The sequence below is a fragment of the Kogia breviceps genome, chromosome 14, assembly GCF_026419965.1.
Source record: "Kogia breviceps isolate mKogBre1 chromosome 14, mKogBre1 haplotype 1, whole genome shotgun sequence".
NCBI lineage: Eukaryota > Metazoa > Chordata > Mammalia > Artiodactyla > Physeteridae > Kogia > Kogia breviceps.
The window spans coordinates 8,410,594-8,433,091 of NC_081323.1; the positions used below are offsets into that span (position 1 = coordinate 8,410,594).

Genomic DNA, 22,498 nt, shown 5'->3' on the forward strand with positions numbered 1-22,498 from the left:
CCTCTCCTTCCCAGGCCAGTGGCTTGGATGGGGCTTACCCCGCTTTCTAGCTACGGACCTGGGCACGTGCCTCCAGTCTGGCCAATCCCTGTGTTCTATTCTCCTGGCCATGGTGACTGGTCCAGACATGGACACAGGACCCAAGTCAGTCCAATGAAAGACATTAGCTGGAACTCTTTCCTTTGGAGAGGCTCCGCTTGGGGCTTCCAAGCCACCACGTGGTGGGTACCATGCCTGAGGATTGCGCTGCTGCAGAGCAGATGAGATTGGAGAGGCTAAGGCCAGATTTCCAATGACTCTGTTTAAACACTGGATCCAGGTTTGTCTGAGCTAGTTACACCCTTGACCTTCACAGGAGCTGATCAGTTCCCCCTGTGCTTAAACTGGTTTCAGTGGATTTTCTGTCATGTGCAAACCATAGTCCTGACTAACACGTACATGGTTATAAACCAAGATACGGACTGACACAGGTCACACAAGAACATTCTGCGGATACTGAGAGGCAGGGAGGATTTCTCTTCTAGTTTGGGAAAAGAAAGAAGATCCAGGGAGGCTTTCTGGAGGAGATGGTGTTTCAGCAGGACTTTGAAATAAAGGAAGGCTTTCAATGGGCGCAGTAGAGGAGGAGAAAAGAAGCAAAAAGGTGGAATTCCAAGGAAACTGTCGGGCTTGTAGCAGGATCGCAGAGTTTCTAGGTCACAATACATGAAGGAAGGAAAACCCAGTTGAAATGAAACATGAGGCCAGACCCTTTGCATGTTTGTTTGTTTTTTGTTTGTTTTGTGGTACGCGGGCCTCTCGCTGCTGTGGCCTCTCCCGTTGCGGAGCACAGGCTCCGGACGCGCAGGCTCAGCGGCCACGGCTCACGGGCCCAGCCGCTCCGCGGCACGTGGGATCTCCCCGGACCGGGGCACGAACCCGCGTCCCCTGCATCGGCAGGCGGACTCTCAACCACTGCGCCACCAGGGAAGCCCTGCAACTTTTATCTAGTTGAGTCATACGTGGTGTCAAGCATAGACGCATAAGTACACCATTCGGTAGCATGTGGCCTATGTAGGGCAGTCTGGCTTTTACATTTATTATAACTTTGGAAGGATCAGGTGGCTATAGGGTACTTTCTTGGAGGTGAAAGAAAAGAAGCACATTACCTCCCGTGGTTAATCATGGGTAAGGATTCCATAGGGTCAGTCTCGCACAGGGAGGGAGTCATGCTTACTCCTTCAGGCTCGAGAAGGATCATCACTGTGCTCGTTGAGAGGTTATGTTTTGCCAGACACCAGTGTTAAATACCTTAACAGCACCAGCAACAATAATAACCACAGCAAACCATAACTGAATGCTTCCGAAATTCCACACACTGCACTAAGCTTAATGATGATAATAATACATTATTATCACTGTTCTGACTGAGAACAAAAATTAATGGAGAGCTTACTGCGGTGCCAGGTAGTGTGCTAAGTGCATTTCTTGCATGATCTCGATAAATGTTCACAGCAGCCCTGTGAGGTAGAGAGTATTACCAAGCCCATCTTATAGTTGAGGGAACTGAGTCTCAGAGATGTAAAGTGACTCATTCAAACTAGTGAACAAGTAGAGGACCTGGGCCTAGATCTTAGGAAAATCTTATTCTCAGGCCATTGTAGCATATTCCATATCACCTCCTGTTCCCTCTCAGTGAGGTCTTTTTTTTTTTTTTTTTTACATCTTTATTGGAGTATAATTGCTTTACAATGGTGTGTTAGTTTCTGCTGTATAACAAAGTGAATCAGTTATACATACACATATGTCCCCATATCTCTTCCCTCTTGCGTCTCCCTCCCTCCCACCCTCCCTATCCCACCCCTCTAGGTGGACACAAAGCACCGAGCTGATCTCCCTGTGCTATGCGGCTATTTTACGTTTGGTTGTGTATATATGTCCATGCCACTCTCTCACTTTGTCCCAGCTTACCCTTCCCCCTCCCTGTGTCCTCGAGTCCATTCTCTATGTCTGCGTCTTTATTCCTGTCCTGCCCCTGGGTCCATCAAAACCTTTTTTTTTTTTTCTTTAGATTCCATATATATATGTGTTAGCATACGGTATTTGTTTTTCTCTTTCTGACTTACTTCACTCTGTATGACAGACTCTAGGTCCATCCACCTCACTACAGATAACTCAATTTCGTTTCTTATTATGGTTTCAGTGAGGTCTTTATGGCTTCCTCTGCCATAAGGATCCCTCTTGGTCTTACTTGTCATTGCATCCACTAACATGTTACACTAGAATCTCGCACAGAGCCTGGCACACAGTAAGTACTCAGAAATTGTTGGTCAAACTGAGCTGCATCCAATTAAAATTGTTCCTTTTCAAAGTTTTTAAAGGGCCGGTATGGTATCCAAACCAAGAGGGAAATCCCTTTAGAAAGGACAGGATTTCTCATTCCGAAAACTTCCTGTCTTTTGTGTGGTTTGGGATATCATGCATCCTGGTCTTTTGGGGGTTCTCTTTTCTTTCTTTTACGTTCATGGGCATTCAGAAACACTATGGGACAAGAAAGCACACATTCTCCCTTTTCAGCTTGGAGGAATGCTGGATGGGGTTTAGGTAGACTAGTCTGAACAAACACGTCCAAGGGCAGAGAGGGCCCCCGGCATGCCCTCGGCAGCTGCGTCTCCAGATCTGCCTGGCTGCAGCTTGGCCAAAGCACGGACAACAACTGAAGCCCTTGGTGTAGGCAGATGGTCACAGGACTGGCAGCGGGCCCTAAGAAACCTCAAAAGTGCCCACAAACTCCAAATAGATCTACACTGGGTATAATGGTCTCTGCTTGCCTTGTGGCCGTCCAGATTCCCTAAGCTCTGTTTGTGTCTCTGTTTTAATTGTAGCTGGGAGCCCAGCATTGACATTAATAACCACTACATATGAAAACCAAGTCAAATATCTCTGAAGGGACAACTCACGTGTCTTTCTTGACTACATCTGGCCCTCATGAAACCTATCTTCCTTGTTATTCTTCCAAAACCTATTTCTAGGACCACATGTCTCAACACTTACTCTATTTTGCCCTGCAGTGCTGGTAAACTACTTCCCGCCAAAGTTAAACTTGACTCCCCGGTTGTATTGTTAGTACTTTGAAGGTGAAGGCAGTGGGCTTTGGGGTTCCTCGGGCTTGGGTTCAAACCCAGATCTGCCACTTCTAAACTGAGCTAGCGTAAACGAACCACTTGCCTTTTGCAAACTTAATTTCCTCTTCTGTTAAACATGAATGATGGTAACACCTATGTCACTGTGATGATCACCAGAGATAGTGTATGTGAAATCGTGTTCAGGTCTAAGTACTCAGGTGGTCCTTTTTGTCGTGGAGGTGGTGGTGGTGATAGCACCTCATGCTGTCCATTGCACTCAGGATATCTTTGGTCAACGTATTTCCTTAGTCCACATTTGTCGGTTAATTAATGTTAACTCAGAATGGAAAAAAGATCTCCAGCCAATTGCCAGCCACTGGATAAGAAGGGACATGGGAGGAAAGGAGAATAGGCTTCACAGAGCATCCTGGCTACCGGGGATAGTTCTTGGGACAGATGCTATTGGTTGTCTACTCAGTATCCAGTTCCCTCTTCTTTTTGCTGATAAAATCCTGGCTTTGTTCTCTGTGGCAATGCACCCAACGAAACACTCACGTCACAGGATCTTGCTTCTAGGGATGAAAAAAAGTTACACAGCTCTGGCTGAGGAAGCTTAAGTGGAATTCGGCTTGGCTTGTGGGAAAGATTTGTCTCCCTAAGAAGAGGGGACACAGGTGGCTGGCGTAGTTATTTCACTTCTTTTCCCGCCTTGGATGTGGACATCTGTCTCATGGCAGCAGCCACCCTGCGACTGTGAGACAACAGTGAAGAGACTCACAGAGACACCTTCTAGCGTCATTAACCCACTGATGCAACGCCACAGTTATCTACTTTTGGAGGCTATGATAGTGAAAAAAGAAAACCTCAACTTATTTAAATCACTCTAAGTAGAGTTGTCTTTTATTTGCAGCTGAGAACATTTCTAATTTATAACCTTCCTGCTTTTCTTCTTTTCTCTCTTGGCATTTAATTTAATTTAATTTTAAATTTTATTTATTTATTTATTTTTGGCTGTGTTGGGTCTTCGTGGCGGTGCGCGGGCTTCTCATTGCGGTGGCTTCTCTTGTTGCGGAGCACGGGCTCTAGGCACGTGGGCTCAGTAGTTGTGGCGCACGGGCTTAGTTGCTCCGCGGCATGTGGGATCTTCCCAGGCCAGGGCTGGAACCCGTGTCCCCTGCATTGGCTGGTGGATTCTTAACCGCTGCGCCACCAGGGAAGTCCCTTCCTGCTTTTCTTTGACAGGGAAAAAAACCTCTGGAAGTCCAACTGAAAAAACAAATTCTCCAGTTTGGCAGGAAGAATATGCGGAAATGGCAGCTACAGGCTGTCTCTACTGATGCGGCAACAGCACACAAAGCCATGGGAATAATAGCTAATCATAGCTGTTAGGAGTTGAGTACTTAGTCTGGGTCAGATGTGGCATGTTACTTGGCACGTAGTAGGCATTAGGAGAAGTATTTTATTTTATTCTTTTGGCCGCACAGGATGGCTTGTGGGATGTTAGTTCCCCATGGAACGGTGGGATGGAACCCGGGCCCTCGGCAGTGAGAGCACGGAGTTCTAACCACTGGACCGCCAGGGAATTCCCAAGAGAGATATTTTACACTATGGCACGAAAGCATAAATGATAAATCGCACACTCCCTCCCACAGCTCCACCACAGGGCTTATTATCTTCCTCTTCCCAACACGGATTTGTTTCACACGTTTCCTTATCTCTTCCTGTATAGGGGGGATGATAATAATTCTTACCTCACAGGGCAGTTTGTAAATGTTAAATGAGTTACTACATGTAAAAAGTTGTCACATAGCAGGTGCTCAATATATGTTAGGGGTTATTATAATTGCTATGTGCTTTGCACCGTGTTAAGTGCTTTTCTTGCATTATTTTGGTGAGATTAACCCAGGGACAAAGAGCTGGGTGATTTTGGTCAAACCCATTCCATGTTCTGGATGTCAATTATCCCCCTTTGTAAAATGTGAATTTAATGCCAGATCGGTGCTTCCTAAACTTCTTTTGTCACATACAACCCTTTTGATTTCTGCCACATCATGATCACCCGTATCGTCTCTACTATTTGTTTTAACCTAATATTCTTCTTTAATTTGACGCACTTTTTTCTTCTTTAGTTCTATCCTAAGCAATAGTATCCATGGAATTATAGATATATATCAGTGCTTCTCAACTGGGGATGACTTTGACCCCCAGAGAACATCTGGAAACGCCTGGAAACATTTAGGGTAGGGAAGGTACCGATATGTAGTAGGTAGAAGCCAGGGATGCTGCTAGATATCCTACGATGCACAGGACAGTACCCACAACAAAGAGTGATCCAGATCACAAAGTCCATAGTGCTGACGTTGAGAATCCTGACACACACACACATTTGAATATGCTTGAAAACAAATATATAGCCACCCCCCCACCCCACCCCCATAAAGATGATCCGATCCAGTGCCATGTAAATCACTGTGTGTGTGTGTTCAGGGGCAGGGGTGCTGACGCTGGGCGTCCCCTGATGAACTCAAGTCCCTTCTTCCTCTGAAACTCAGAGAAGTCTAATTGGAGATTGTAGGTTATCTCTCTTATTACTCAGGGCTAAGAAAGGAATTTCTCCAGAAACACTACATTGTCTCTGGGAAGAAAACAATCCTCATTTCTGAGGAGCTGTGTTTACCTGTAGAAACAGTCTGACTTTCCAGAGACCATAAATCAAAGCACCTTGAGCTTCATCTGCCCGGAGCAATGTGCCCCCCACTGGCTGGTCGCTCAGAGCACTTACTAAGAAGGAGACCTCACGTTTCCTAGTAGAGCAGTGATTCCCCACATTTCCCTCACCCTGACCTATGAACATGTTCACACGCACAAGAGTCCCATAGGCACAGCAGGGTGAAGATCTCCATTTCCCTTCCGTTTCTAACATCCAGAAAATTCCAGTGTAACGCCAGTGAGTTCACTGACGACCCTCAACCTTCAACAACAATTGGGAATGAATGATGTGCAATTGATTGTAATTGATCCGGAATCCCAAGACCCCCAGTTGAAAACTGTTTGTTCAGGGGGTTCCTCAACCAGGAGTTTCCTAAACTGGAGCCACTTATACATGAAGGTGAGAAGCTGTGATGAGGAAAACTGGAGCCAGAGCCAGAAAAGTGACTTGGAATTAGTGCCGTGTTTTTTTGACACTGACCTATAGTAACGACACGGGATGTCTCTCTGGCACTTTTAAGTGCTCAGTTCAGACTCCATCCTCAGCACAACGGTGAGAGGTTGTTAGGGAAGGAGCCCTACGCCCCATTAACCGACAAGAAGGCTGGGTTTGGGGAAGGACCTCAAAGCAAATTCTGTAACTCCACTTCCCCCTAATTTGCTGACTTTCCACATGACTCTGGGCCAGCCTAACAGACACTCCTCCTCTGTATGATGCCCCCAGAGCCTTCACATTCCTGGGACTGGCGCTGGGAAATCATCTAGATGGAGTCACTTAGAAGTAGAGACATTAATTGGTACAGCTTATACAAGGCTTTTCTCAGCAAAGTTCATATCCTACTGATGATTTGCATAAATCTCAGACCCACAGACCTTCTTATGTGCATTGTTACAACTGTCCCCTCCTCGTGGAGGTCCTCGGTATAAGCGATTTTTGCTTAACTGGACACCAGTGTTGGGTCAGGGGTCTAGGCCTCCCATCTCCCTCTTAATCTGCGTGGAATTCGTGGGAGTCACAGTGTAGCTGAGATGCAACGGAGAAGACTGTGGACACGTAGGAACAGGTTGGGGAAGGTTGTATCAGGGACATGCCTAGGAGGTGAGCTTCTACGGCGATTGATAGAGCTTTTCAACGCAGATGCTCCACACAAACAACCCTGACTCACACTTAGCTATTCATAGTCTCGCTTTTGGATCCGGAAACGTGTATCGCTGTGAGCCTCTTAGCTTTCACACCCAAGCACCGTTGGCTTGTTGCCTTCTCCGAAGTTGAAGGGAGGAAAGCTGGCCAGTTTTCCTTGTCTATGTACACCTGCTTGACACGCTAAAGACGATCTTCCCCACGGATTCGGGTGTTTAAGTAGACAGGGGTGGAGGTGGTGGTGAGGATCTGGCATGCAACCCAGGAGGGCAGAGGAAACTGAAATCACACCTCGCATCTCTTCACAGAGGTTTGCTTCTCTTTCTGAGTATGATCCGCCAATCTGTAATCAAGGGTTAATTTCACAGCTCACTGCTTCATCTAGCATAATATCCATTCAGACTAATTAAATCTGTCTAATAATGTGAGTGTCTTTGTCTTTGTTCTTCCCCTTCTTTGTTTTACACCCTTCACATCTCATCTCCAGAACCACACGCCATCACACTCTACTTGACAAGCAGAATCCATCCCTAAAATTAAAACATTCCTGACCTATCTGCAATGACAAGGCAGGCGAGCTTCACGGCGCTCCGGCCCATGAAGGGAGCTGACACATTTGTTTTTAATTTCAAAAGAGTAGAAAGTGAAGATCTGACCCCGTCAATCAAGCCCCATGACAAGTTTAATCATTGGTGCCCCACAAAAATCACGGCTAAATAGGAATGCAAATACTGTATCACAGGGCTCTTATAAATGCTAATCAAGGAGAAGTAATCAACTGACAATTTCACTGATCTCTTTTCTGAAGAAGTCACTCAAGGCTCTGTCTCTGGGCCACAAAGAAGAGAAAAAGACAAAAGGGATGTATGAGTTTTCCCCCAACCTTCCTTTTATTTTTCCTTCCAGGACATTTCTTTTTAAAGAGAAGATTCGCTCTTTTGATCCATCGTTGAACTTGAAAGCAAAGAACTTACGCAGTTATATGTCAAGTGTACTTTATTATCAGTACCCGGGCCGGGCAGAAAACGCACCGAAACTTCCGCTAAAATAAAAATCATCATTTGTCTTTGTCATTAATCTGTTCTCAAATTCTCTTATATCTAAAACGTGATTGACCTTCTCTGTGAGAGAAGGAGGGGAAGAAAAAGTTTTTACAAGCAATTGAAAATCTGAAAATTGTGATCATGTTAACTTAAGAAAAAAAGTAGAAGCATTCCTTTTAGAAACTTAATCCAGTGGTGATGAAGAATTTATCACCACCAAGAAGTTCTAAGCTAAGCGTCTCTCCTCTCGGCTTGGATGTTTCTCTGTGCTTTTTACAGAGAGACAGACGTTGGAGGCACATTTTTTTGAGTCCCCTTTTACACGGGACCTGAGATCTTTGTATTTTGTACAGTTTAGAACCCAAGGCTTTCTTCTTTCTTCTTCTTCTCTATTTTATTTTTTAACTGGGAGGTCCTAAGGAAATCCAGTTCATTTGGTTACTTTCTACTGTAAACCCCTATTTCATGGAATCATAGCAGGAAAAGACAAAAGCCAGCACTAAGTTACTCCAAGTTTGTCCTACAATGTTTATCCAGTCCTATAAAAACAGAACATTCCAGAAATGCAGGTGCTGGCAAGATTAACTCCTGTACTGCTAACCAAACCAAGATCCAAATGTCCAGGGTGGTCTCCTTCATCTTAAGGACAGATAAGTGGGAATATATGAGGTTTTTTTTTTTTTGGAGATGGTAGGGTGTCCTTCTTTTGTCATGTTTCATGAAAGAGGTGGATGGCCAAACTCAGCTGCCACCCTGGCAGCAGCCTGTTCTCCTACGGCTCAGGAGCGAGGAACGTGTTTTTCGTTTTTAAGTGGTTGAGAATAAATGAAAGGCAGATTATCTCTTGATCTGAGAATTACACTAAATTCAGATTTCAGATTCCATAAATGAAGTTTTAGTGCAACACGGCCCATCATTTACATCCCTTCTATGGCTGTGTTACACATTGCAGAACCGAACGGCTGCAACAGAGGTTGTAGGACCTGCAAAATAGAAAATAGTTACTCCCTGGCTCATTACAGAAAACATTTGCTGACCCCTGATTTATATCATCATGGGAAGTTTGCTAGATCTTAACTGTGCCTCAATTGCCCCAGCCATGGAAATTCTTTTTTGCCAACCGCTCTATTGCGGTATAATTGACAAATAAAACTGTATATATTTAAAATGTACAATGTGATGACTTGAGAAACATACTCACTGTGAAATGATTACCACAATCAGGTTAATTAACACATCCATCACCTTACATAGTTACCTTTTTCGTGTGTGTGGTGAGAATGCTTAAGATCTATTCTAGCGAGTTCCAAGCATGCGATACTGCATTATTAACAATAGTCAGTATGCTGTGCATTAGACCCCCAGACCTTATTCATTTTATAACTGAAAGCTTGTCCCCTTTGACCAGCATCTCTTCATCTCCCCCATCTCTCAGCCCCTGGTAACCACCACTCTACTCTGTTTCTAGGAGCTCCTTTTTTTTTTTAGATTCCACATCTCAGGGAGATCATGCAGTGTTTGTCTTTCTCTGTCTGATTCACTTCACTCAGCAGGATGTCCTTCAGTTTCCTCCATCTTGTTGCAAACAGAATTTCCTTCTTTCTCATGGAATGATATCCTGCTGTATGGACGTTTTGAATAGATCACCAGTGAAGATCCCTTGGGTCTTTCAGATGCACTTTTTTTTTTTTTTTTTTTTGCGGTACGCGGGCCTCTCACTGCCGTGGCCTCTCCCTTTGTGGAGCACAGGCTCCGGACGCGCAGGCTCAGCGCCCATGGCTCACGGGCCCAGCCGCTCCGCGGCACGTGGGATCCTCCCGGACCGGGGCACGAACCCGCATTCCCTGCATTGGCAGGCGGAGTCTCAACCACTGTGCCACCAGGGAAGCCCAAGATATACATTTTTAGTTTACTGGAGAAGGATAAGCTTCCTCCCAGGGAAATGAGCGCCTCATTCACGTGGTACCAGACCTCGGAGCTTGTCTGGTTTTTCACCTGCCTCTTCTGTGGCCCAGTGTCTGAGGATAGGCAGCTTCTCTAATGGAGAGAGGTTTGCAGTCTCCCCTATGGGGTCAATCACGGGGCCCCCAGGGCCGCTCGCTACTCCTCTCCTTGTAACATTGCTTCAAATTAAGATCTAATTCATTCCGGAATAATAATGGGGCTCCAGAAATAGAACATTGTCCACAACAATGGGACAAAAGGGAACACGGCTCTATATTTCTATTCTGCTGTATAGTCTCTGAAACCCAACGTGACGGAAGCGATAAAGCAGAGCTGGGAAATAAAGAGGTTGGCCAATCTGTTGCCCTGACAATACTAGGGCAGGAAATCATAAAAGAGAGGATTTCTTTCTGCCAGACGTGCCCAGGTATTTAACCTATCTTCACACACACACACACACACACACACACACACACACACACACATCCACACACATCCACACATATACACACACACACATCCACACATATACACACATCCACACACACACACACACACACACACACACACACACACACACCCCTACATTTTTTTTTTACATATTTAAATAATGGTTATCCAGAATGTTCTCATAATATTTTCTTTTTCTTTTTTTGATAAGCCAATTTTTTAAATTTTTAACATCTTTATTGGAGTATAATTCCTTTACAATGGTGTGTTAGTTTCTGCTTTATAACAAAGTGAATCAGTTATACATATACATATGTCTCCATATCTCTTCCCTCTTGCGTCTCCCTCCCTCCCACCCTTCCATCCCACCCCTCTAGGTGGTCACAAAGCACCGAGCTGATCTCCCCTGTGCTATGCGGCTGCTTCCCACTAGCTATCTATTTTACGTTTGGTAGTGTATATATGTCCATGCCACTCTCTCACTTTGTCCCAGCTTACCCTTCCCCCTCCCCATATCCTCAAGTCCATTCTCTAGTAGGTCTGCGTCTTTATTCCCGTTTTGTCCCTAGGTTCTTCATGACCTTTTTTTTTTTTCTTAGATTCCATATATATGTGTTAGCATTCACTATTTCTCTTTCTCTTTCTGACTTACTTCACTCTGTATGACAGACTCTAGGTCCGTCCACCTCACTACAAATAACTCAATTTCATTTCTTTTTATGGTGATAAGCCAATTTTTAAAAAATTAATGAATGAATGAATTTTTGTCTGTGTTGGGTCTTCGCTGCTGTATGCAGGCTTTCTCTAGTTGCGGTGAGCAGGGGCTACTCTTCGTTGCAGTGCGTGGGCTTCTCATTGCGGTGGCTTCTCTTGTTGCGGAGCACGGGCTCTAGGCGCACGGGCTTCAGTAGTTGTGGTACACGGTCTCAGTAGTTGTGGCTCGTGGGCTCTAGCGTGCAGGCTCAGTAGTTGTGGCTCACGGGTTTAGCTGCTCCGTGGCATGTGGGATCTTCCTGGACCAGGGCTCGAACCCGTGTCCCCTGCTTTGGCAGGCAGATTCTTAACCACTGCCACCAGGGAAGTCCCTCTCAATATCTTCCAGGGCCATTTTGGTAGGCTTACTTCATAGCTAAACTGATCTTCTTTGGGTTAGGACAATGGTTCTCAACTGGGGGTGACTTACCCCCACTCCCAGGGAAAGGAGAGGGAGTCCTGGGTTACGAGCAGGATGCTGGGGACATTTTGCACCTCTGGAGATAGTTTGGGTTGTCATGACTCAGGGAGGGTGCAGAGCTACTGGTATCTAATGGGTAGAAGCCAGGGATGCTGTTAAAATCCTGCACATGTTCTATAGGACACCCTCCACATCAGAGATATATTTAGCCCCAAATGTCAATACTGCTGAGGTTTAGAAACCCTAAGGGAAGCAAAATAGTGCAAGGGTATCAACTTTGGTGCTACATAAACCTGAGTCAACCAAGGTTGTTCAGCCTTGCCACTACTGCCCTCTGGATTGGATAATTATTTGTAGTGGGATGGGGGAGCTGCCCTGTGCATTGTACAGGGTGTAGCAGTGCCTCTGGCCTCTACCCGCTACATGCCAGCGGTACCACCAGCCCCAGTCATGACAACCCAGCACGTCTCCAGATAATGCAATGTCCTTTGGTGGGCAAACTTGCCCTGGGTGAGAACTGCTGGCTTAAAGTGTGAACTGGTTACTTGGCAGCTTGGTTATTTTGGACCAGTTTTGGATGGTCTTGAAGCATCAGTTGCCTAACTGGCCAAAGTGGGGGGAAACCAATGGACCTTTTAATATTGCAGCGTGGATGAAGAGGGAGGAATGAGGTGATGTGTGTGAGTTCTCAGAGAGTCTGAAGAACACAGTGATGTTGGCAGGTTTTCCTAAAGATGCCCTTGCAGGAAATTCAAGCACACCGAGGTCCAGATATATACTTCTCATAAGGAGGCAACTCAGACCCGTGTCTAATCTGGCTGTGTGTCTTTCTGTGTGGCCTTGGGTAAACTACTGCACCTTTTAAAGCCTCTGTTTTCTCATCTGTAAAATGGGGCTAAGAATGCAGCACGGAGTTAAATAGGTAACGTCCTTCATAGCAGCCGGCCCAAAGCAGGAACTTAAATTACTGCTAGTAAGTGTAGCTGTTATCATTTGTGTTCTATGCTCCTTTTTTTTTTTTTTTTAATATACATATGTTCCCATATCTCTTCCCTCTTGCATCACCCTCTGTGTTCTATGCTCTTAACACTGTCACGTTGCTCCTGACGTCTTGACTGTTCACCGAATTCGACAGTATTTTGAACTGAATGTGAGTATATTCAGGGGTGATTAAAATAAGTATATTTTACAAGTCAATAAAGAAGGTTTTGTCCTTCCCCTCCGCCAGCATTGCTTCCTGTTCTTGGACTCTAGATCATTATGAGGAAAGCCCGGCCTTTGAAAATCAATCCTATGCGGGTGGCAAAGGAGAGGCCTGACCCACTGGTGTACGAGGTGGCGGAAGTCGGTTCATTCTAACTCAGAGACCACTCAGGGCTGAGGTGTTTTATGTGGGTGTTCGTTTGAAATTGGATCTGCAGGGGGGTGGGTGGTCCTGAAGTTTGCAATCCCCTTCTTCTTGAGAAGGGGTGGAGGAGGTACAAATTGCGGAGCAATTTTCCTTTTGTCTTATCTCTAAGCAACCACTGCTTCTTTCCTTCAAAAGCACCCGGATTTGGTAAGGATCATCTTTGTGCCCTCCTAGTATGGGTGAGTCCAGGAAACATCACAAGAGACAAGAACAGGGATTTGGAATATGTCTGTCCCATTCGGTCCCCAAAACCGTCCCCTGGAAGGTTTGGGTCATTGAATTCCCAGGGAAGTGTCAGCAGCCACGCGCTTTTCTCCTCCTGGGTCTACCTTTGCTTGTGTCATGGACGTGACTTTTTAAGAGGAGACAGCGGGTCTTGTCCCTGCTCCGTGTCCGGCTGGGTCTGGCTCAGTGTCTGACCCTTGGCAAAGAGGCTCTCAGCGGGTGTTCGTTGAATGATCCCGCGTGGGACAGAGAGTCAAGAAACTGTGCATCGTTGTAGAGGAAGGGCCCTTAGTTTAAACCAGCGTTCCCCCAGTTGGTTTCCATGGAGGCGTAGCTCTGTGGGATGCCAACAGGTGTTACACGGGAGGAGATGGCCGTGTGGTCGCATGTGCTGGCCTGAGGCTAGGTTGAACAATTCAGGACCTCACTGTCTGTCTTTCTTTGTGCTAAAGGGCAATACAGACTGCAAACATCGGGGGTGCGGTATTTGCAAAAGTTATTGGACCCCAGAGGCTTTTCCAGACGAGCATCTTGTGGAGCTGGTGTTCTGAGGAATGCAGTCAGGGAGACTTTCCTCTAACCGCCGACTCGCCACCGGGCCACTGGCTCCTCTCGCAGTTTTTCTCTGCCTGGAACGTTTTCTCCCAGCTCTCTGCCCAGCTCACTCTCACCGGTCCCCCTTCTCTAACCCCGATTTCATCCTGAGCGTCTTCTTGCACCTGGCACTCCCTCTCCTCCCTTCCTGCTGATGCAGATCCCTGATCCTTCCTGCGTGGCCCTGCACATGCTATATGTTTTACTCTCTGGATTCTCTCCCCCTGCAGAGCGTGAGCTCTTTGAGGACAGGATTTATGTCCATCTTACGCACTTCTCCACGGAGCAGCGCCGGGTATTGAGGGGCGGAGGGCACTTAATAAATAAATGTTAGATGACTAAATGAATGAATGAATTTATGAACCCCTGCTTTAGGCCCAGGGCAGAGACACAGAGAGGGGCGGGGTGCACCTACGATCCAGGCGTGATTACATCAGCCACGGATGGGGCTCAGCAGGGTCTATTGGGAAACCAGCAGCGTGGTGTCCTCCGGCCCGAGGACGGTGTGCCTTCTAGGAACAGCTGCTCTCGCTCAGAGTGAAATGCTCCTCCGGCCCGAGCAGCTTGCCCACGTTGCCCGCGTTTGTGGGGGAGCGAGGGCAGATTTCTGTCCATCCACGCACACGCTTATTCCCCCGGGGATGAGAACCAGGGCCCATGATGCAGTATTTTTTATGGACCTGCCCACAGCAGATGGGGACCTGTGGTAAGAACCCAGGATTGGGGTCCGGATACTAGCTTTGCTCCTTACAAAGTGGGTAAACATGGGCATGTTCTTTAACATCTCTAAGCCTCACTTTTCTCATCCATAAAATGGGTCCTTCACTTAGGGCTCATGTGAAGATTAAGTATTTATGAAAAGAATTTAGCACAGTGCCTAGTACACAGTAGAAACTCAATAATAATAATAAGCACATTATTGTTGACATATGCCTATCTCTCATCATCATAACAACCCTCCAGAGTAGACCTTCCATTTTGCAGAGAAAGAAGCGACGGGTCAAAGAGTTTACTCAAGCCTTCCTCAAGGTCTGGCAGTTGGTAAGTGCAGCCCAGAATTGCACTCACATCTGCAGGACCCCAGAGCCCACGCTCTTGTCTGCTGTGTATCTGAGGAGGCGGGGTCACAAGCAGCACAGAACAGCCTGCTCCGTAAAGCTGCCCAAATCCCCGAACAATCGATGTTTCCCTCCTGGCTCCCTCCAGCAACTAGCTACAACTTTCCAACCTGCCTGAATTTTTCTCATGTTATTACTCACCTCTGGGATCTGGTTTATTGTACGAGGTGGCTCATCCTTTGGGAGAAAGAAAGGAACTGACTGCAGGGGCTGGAGGAGAGAGGAAGGTGACTCCAGACTTTTATATTCTGGTCTAGTGGAGGTGGTCAAAGCCCTCCCTGACTTGACTGAATATCCTCTTAGCCATCCTAACCTCACTCACTCCCTGCCAGGTGCCTGTCTTACTGTTGGCGCCTGTGGGGACTGGGCTGGGCTGGGAGGGGTGGGGAGGAGAAGACCTCCTGGAGAACCTGAGGGTCCCTTACCTTTGGCGCTGACCGCAGTCACTGAGGAAATCCGCATGAGAGCCTCGGGCAGGGCCGGGCTAATCGAGAGGGCTGTTTCATGAAGCTGCTCAGAGAATGCAGAACTCCTTGGAGCCTTCTCCCCTCACGTCAGAAGGAAGGGAACGCGGGGAAACATCAGGAGAGAGGCCTCCGCGCACCCACATCAGAACACAAACTCCAAAGGGGTAACGCATCGAAACCCGGCATTTCTGCCCACTTCTGTCTCTCCGCTCCTTAGTGTTATTTAGGCCTCTGTTTAAACACCTTCTCCACAGTAAGGGCTTTCCTTACCGTCCTAGCTAAGGGTCCACCTACTCTTTTTCTCTCCAGCTTTATTGAGATGTAAATGACTCACTCTGATGGTGTCAAACACTCAACAATAACTGAGGTTGTGTTGATTATTTGTTTGCTAATTTGTTCCTCTCACCAAAAGAGGAACTAAAAGATCTCATGTAGGGCTTCCCTGGTGGCGCAGTGGTTGAGAGTCTGCCTGCCAACGCAGGGGACACGGGTTTGAGCCCCCCGGTCTGGGAAGATCCCACGTGCCGGGCAGCAACTGGGCCCGTGAGCCACAACTACTAAGCCTGCGTGTCTGGAGCCTGTGCTCCACAACAAGAGAGGCCGCGACAGTGAGAGGCCCGCGCACCGCGATGAAGAGTGGCCCCCGCTCGCCGCAACTAGAGAAAGCCCTCGCACAGAAACGAAGACCCAACGCAGCCAAAAATAAAATTTAAAAAAAAGATCTCATGTAGCTCCATGAGATCCCAAACCTGGTCATTCTTGTTCCTTGTTCTATTTCAGCATCTAAAGGAGTGCTGGGTAGAGGAGCTACTCAGTAGTGTTTGTTGAACGACTGACTGATTGCATTATGCATTTACCAGCTTTCTCTGTAAAGAGACTGTCACGGGAGAGGGTTAATATGGAGAGCATACGCACCGATTCTATTTTTTAATTTTCATTAATGAGAGAGTAAGAAAAAAGAGGGGCAAAGGCAGCATGTGGGACTTAGGTTAGACATCAGAAATTTCCTGTCTAAGGCTGAATTGGGTAATTAGACTGCGCTACAGAGGGAGGCTGTGTAAACTCCTGTCAAGCATTTTTTTTTTGGCCACATCGCATGGCATGCGGGATCTTAGTTCTCCGACCAGGGATCGAACCTGTGCCCCCTGCAGTGGAAGCGCAGGGTCTTAACCACTGGACCACCAGGGAAGTCCCCTGTCAAGTATTTTTTTTAATGTGGGGAATATGCTCAGGGACATTTACAAGTGACCCCGGTACTTAGTTCTTATCTGCAATCTCTCTCTAGAGCCATGGTTCTCAACTGATTTTTGCCTCCAGGGAGACATTCTGAAGGTCACGCACAGGGGCAGAGGACGCACTACTGCCGTCCAGGGGGTGGAGGCCAGGGATGCTGCTCAACGTTCTGTAACGTGCGAAGCAGCCCCACAAGAGAACTGTCCTGCCCAAGGCGTCGTTAGTGCCAAGGTTGAGAAAACGTCTGTTCGAGATGGTTCAGCTTGCTGTCTTCAAGGGCCCCACCGAATCCAGCCCGGTTCAGGGATTCCCCAAAGGACTGGACAATTAGAAGACTGAGTGTGACACAGAAAAAAAGTTTCACATCTGGGGATGCAGTTCAAGGGGTGTGTCGGCCCAAAAGGAATCAATGGAAGTCCTACTATGATTATTATTCGCATTTATGCATTGAGTAAATATTTATATGTTCTCTGCATGATGCTCGATCAGGGGCTGGTACACTTTCTTAGGGAGCCAGATATGTTAGAGTTCACAAGCTATAGAGTCTCTGTATCGGGTCCTCAGCCATTGACATTGTAGGGCTAAGGCAAACACGTTAATGAACGGGTGTGGCTGTGTCCCTAAAGCTTTGTCTACACCAACAGGTCATAGGCAGGATATGGTCTCCAGACCCGGTATCCTCATCCCTGATGCCACAGAGGTGAAAAGAGCAAAGACTGGGCCCTCAAGGAACTCAGCGTCTAGGGGAAATTGACAGGTGAATAAAGCCCAACTGCTGTAGGAAGAAAGGAGGCCTGATTAGCAGATTTTCTGAATATTGTTATTAGGTCCGGTTCCCTTGGTCAACTTGGTCAACGATGCCAGTGAAGCCTGACCTGTGTTCTGTCCATGTCTGAAGGCTCCTCCACCCACCACCACCGTTCTGATGACCACTGAGAATTCCAACAATGTCCAAAGCACCAGCTGGGCTCAGCGGTGGGGTCACCAAGAGTCTTCGCTCTTTTCTCTCCCTCTGAGCCCTTTGTAACTAACAGGGAGCGTGATGATTATGGTGTGCTTAGATGGCATCCTGCCTGTGCCTCTCACACGGGCACCAGAATAACCCTCTCACACTGCAAAGCCAACTGTGTGAACCCTGCTCGAACCCTTCCCTGACTCTGTTGCCCTTGTGGCAGCTGTTGGCTCCACGATGATGTGTGTACACACACACACACACACACACACACATGCATGCACACACACATGCACGCATGCACACACACACACGTGTTATTTAGCTTTTATTTCAAAATATCAATACAAAAAGTGCAAATAACTGTCGGTTAAATATGGTCTTACTTCTCTTAAATCCAGACTTTTGCTTATGTGCCCTAATGCAGTGGTGCCTGAGTGTGTGTGTCTACATGTACACATATATAATATATGTACACACGTCATATGTACGTACATGCATATATAATATATCACATTGTTTTCTTATAATGTACTATCTCTTTGCTTATTATTTATATTATGAGGTTAAGAGATTATGTGGATTTCAGGGGAGCTGCTAGAAGCAGGTACAGATAGGTGCATTATCTGAAAAACAGTTTTAGGGTAATAAAGGTTGCATTATTCAGGAAGCCTGTGTGGAGAAGGCTGTGTGTGTTGGGGCGTTGCATGGGTGATGGGGTTGGATGGAGAGCAGAAAACGTGGGAGGAGGGGTCCTGAGCCAGGGTAGAGGGCACAGCAGTCTGAGCTGCCATGCCTGCTTCTCTCGAATCAACAATAGCAATAATTCTATCATTGCATATTTTAATTTTTCCCCCAACAGGCATCTCCCAAGCTGTGCACTGGACTAAAAAGATGAATCTTAGACAATAGTCAACCTGGCATTTTGCTGATTTTAATGTGTTTATTGTGTAAGTTATCAACAGAAGCCTTAAGGGATTTTGGAAATGGGGCATATGTTAAAGACGAAAGAAAAAGAAAAAGAGAGAGAGACAGGAAAGATATTTTCTTCCCTAGGTGTTGTCTTCTTAATTTGCATAAATGACAATAGTGAACATCTTGATTCACTGCCACCTTTGTAAAGCTGGTAGTTGGAAATCAGCCACCATATATAATAATAACCCCTATTTATATATGACAGGCCCTGTCGCCGGCGCCTCACGCACCTTCTCTCAATCAGTCCTCTAAAAATCCTTAAGGAGCTGTTCGTGCTCATTGAAAAAAAAGCAAAGGAGGCGCAGAGAGGTGACATTGCTTGTGTCAGTTCACCCAGCCAAAAGGGGTGGAAGCAGGGCTTCCCACAGACCAGCCCCACTCGGGAGCCAGGGTTACTTCACTGTGGGCGGTGGCAGCTTTATCGATAAGGAAGATCAGAAAGACCCACATGGAAATATGGGTCCATGAGCCCTGGGCTAAAGTCCACTGCTATTAGCCACTGAGTTGAGTCCTGGCTTTTCCTTTTAAATAAGATTTTTCTTGGATTAAAAGAAATAGCACAAGCACTTGGTAAAAAATATCAAACACCGCAAAAATAAAAAGTGCCCCATCCAACCCCAGTGCTCCTTTCTGGTCAGTGCAGAAATATTCTCTCCATAGATAAACTTAAGTGTATCTATACATACACACATTAAATCTTATTCAAATAAGATTTTAAGTAAAATTTTTATGTAAAAGGAAAACCAGGAATAAGCTCAGTGGCTAATAACAGGTTCTTTGTTGGGAATGATTTATATATTATTTTTAACACAAAGGTGAATGCTACAGACACTTGGTATTTGCATTAAATAATAAATCTTTGTGATTGTTCTCTATCAACACATAGAGATTCCCTTCATCTTTTAAAGGGCTCTATTGAATCTTCTGGAAAACTGAAAAATGCTCGTGCAATTCCAACGGGTAGAAAATATCGCACATTTAAATAGTGCTGTAGCTGTATTAACTCATTTAATCTCCTACCTACCGTATGAAATAGGTATTTTAATAGTCCTAGTTTTCAGATGAGGAGACTGAGGCATAGGGAAGTGAAGAGGCTTTTTGCCCAAGATGACGCATCTTGTAAGTGGAGGAGCTGAGATTCAAGCTAGTGGGTCTGGCACCAGAGTCCATGGTTTTACCCATTGCCCTCTAGGTGGAGTCGATATCCTTAGGCACACATCTTTGTACACATGCCCAGCTAGATGTATAAAATACATTTCCAGCCATAAACTTACAGGTTGAAGAGAATAAAAGCTTCACATTTTGTCAGCTATCGCCAAATTCCTCCTTAAAAAAGTAAAACCATTTCTGCTGCCAACAACGGTGCCTGGTCCCATCTGTGGAGTGTCAGTTCTTCATTATGGCACAGGGATAAATGGAGTGGGCTCCTGTCTTAACAACGAGTTTGCCTCTCCTTTGGACAGAACAGAAGCCACCTGAGTTCATCTTGTGTGACTCAACTGTCTTGATTTCATCATCCTCTGGCCGAATAAGCTTATCCCACAAGCCTCCCTCCTGTGTTGCCCCAGTGGAGAAGTCACCTTTGCTAGCTGCCTACCACCCATACCAGCACACGCGGAACTACTCATACAGTGCTTAGCACCGGCAGACACCCGAGCTCCTTATTACCATTGAGTCACGTTAATTAGTTGACGGCATAAGCAGATCAAAGAGGTAGGGGATGATGTGGAGAGAGGAAGGCTGCTGGCAAAGGGGATTCATGTGCCTAGACACCAAGAGAGCTAGTGGCTCGTTCGGATGAACAGAACTTTTGGCGTGTGGAATATCAGCTGAGGTCATCACATTCCTCCACCTGCCTCTTGGTGGCCAAACCTATTTGTGCAATTAATATGGAATGCTCTGGCTTTTATCAATGGAGATAAGGTAGAAGATGATAGGGAAAGAGAAATACTCTTTATCTCAAATGTTGCTTGACACCAGAGGCCTTAAACTGTTGGCCGGAGAGCAGTGTTTGGCCTGAAGATACTTTTTTTTTTTTTGAACTGCACAGGGTATTTGAAAAATCTGGAGTGGGTTGCCAACAAGTTAAAAATCAAAAACTCTCACATAATAGCTTCTTCTAAAAAAAATTAAAAACTGGCAACTCTGGATCCAAATTTCTACATGGACATGACTAACTCCTTACCCCTTTGGACTAAGCAAGTTCTCTGTAGTTTGCCGTGCTCCCCACCACTCCCTGCTGTCTTCCATACTGGCTCTCTTGCTCTATTCCTGCCTGGCTCCCGGAGGCATGTGACTTCAGAGTGGCGGCTCTAGGTTCGTGACGAGCAGCGTTCAAGTGTGTGTATGCATGCCTGGCATAACGTGAGGGCTCCATAAATGACAGATGCAATAATATTTGACTCGAGCAATGGGAGTTGAGGAACATTGAATTACAGCTCATATTAATGTGTTTTCAAAACTGTACCAATGATCAACATATCACATCTAAAATTCTCACAAATACAGCAGAGATGATATTATGATTATTACTACTACTACTACAGTGATGATGATAATGGAGTATTATTATTATTATTATTAGAATAATAAAAGCTCAGCAGCTCAAAACTTCTTCGGAGGTGTCACAAATAGCAAGTCCAGAAAAGGATGCGTTTTGCAGGTTGATTGAATTCAAATGAGATACCTCCTCGTCCAGTAATTTTGTTTTCCTATTGAGACTTTTTTCAAAACCCTGGATCTGACTTGATGTGATTTAGAGATTGCTCAGTTTGTCTTGTTTTTTCTTGCATCGGGGACTTCTGTGTGGGTCCTGCTCAGGGAAGTGCCCGGAAAAGGGAAGTTTGGTGGCCAGGCTTCCCAGTGATTTCAACGCAGAGTGAAAGCAGGGAAGGATCCGGGGCCTGATGAGAGTCAGCAATGGCAGACTAGCACTTCCTGGAGTCAACCTTACCGTGTGATGCACGGGCTCAGAGCGAACCTGAACATTTGCATATGAAGATATGAAATTCTTTGGGCTCTTTTCAAATGAGCCCCTCAAAGCCTCACCTCGTCCTCATCAAGCCCCAAGTGCTAAATGATATTCACTGAGCCATCAAAGGTTCTATTTTCTTAATAAATAAAGAGCTTCCATCCTCAACTCCAAAAGCAAAGGGCCCATCTCTACTCTGTGAAAGAATTCCTAAGTAACCTATATTAACAAGTTGTCATATGCCAACATTTCTTATCAAAGACCATCCTAAAAACACGGCCTACATTTTTATTACTTTTTCTTGGTATTTAAGCTGATTAGAAAGTTGGTTCTGTATTTGATTAAGTTCCGCAGAAACTGGACTTGTGATGAGTCATTAAACAGAGACACTGTTTTTTTTTTTTTTTTTTTTTTTGGTACAGCAATAAAGCCTCCAACGATTAATTAAGGGAACAATGCCGAAACAAGTGTCTTTGTTTAAAGCGCAGTGGACAAGACAGCCTTGGGAAAGTTGATGTCTTAAGTAGACACCACAGCATGTTTTTAATTATGTTCAGGAAGACGAACGAGAGTAGGAATCGCCAACTGTTTAGAAAGATAATTTTCTTTTTTGAAGAAAGATTAGAATTAAAAAAACCAAACAGAGCATTATTGATTTAACCCAAATGCCATTTGTTGGGCCTTTTGTCATTTCCTTATTAGTGTCATCATTCTAGAGTCCACATCTCCCCTTGTGTTATAGCGTTTGGCATCCGTTCAGCTCTCAGCAATACGATACAGTAAACATGCAGTGACTGCTCATGTTAAAATGTTTTATTTTTTGTAACTGTACAGGTGATCATGCAGTGCAAGTCCTAAATTATCCCAATCATTGCCCAAGCTAATTGGAAGAGAGGGAACTGGGGCCCCGTCTCTGTGAGATGAACAGGCAGGCCGAGGGGGCTGGGCGAGGCTGTCAGTCGGAAAAGAAGCAACTGCAGAAAAGTT

General features: G+C 45.8%; 1 protein-coding gene across 1 annotated transcript in view; it reads right to left on the reverse strand.

Moving 5' to 3' along the window:
* The window catches only part of TSHZ2 (teashirt zinc finger homeobox 2), a 446,407-nt gene that overhangs the window by 30,303 nt on the left and 393,606 nt on the right, over positions 1 to 22,498 (reverse strand). The window lies entirely within an intron of this gene.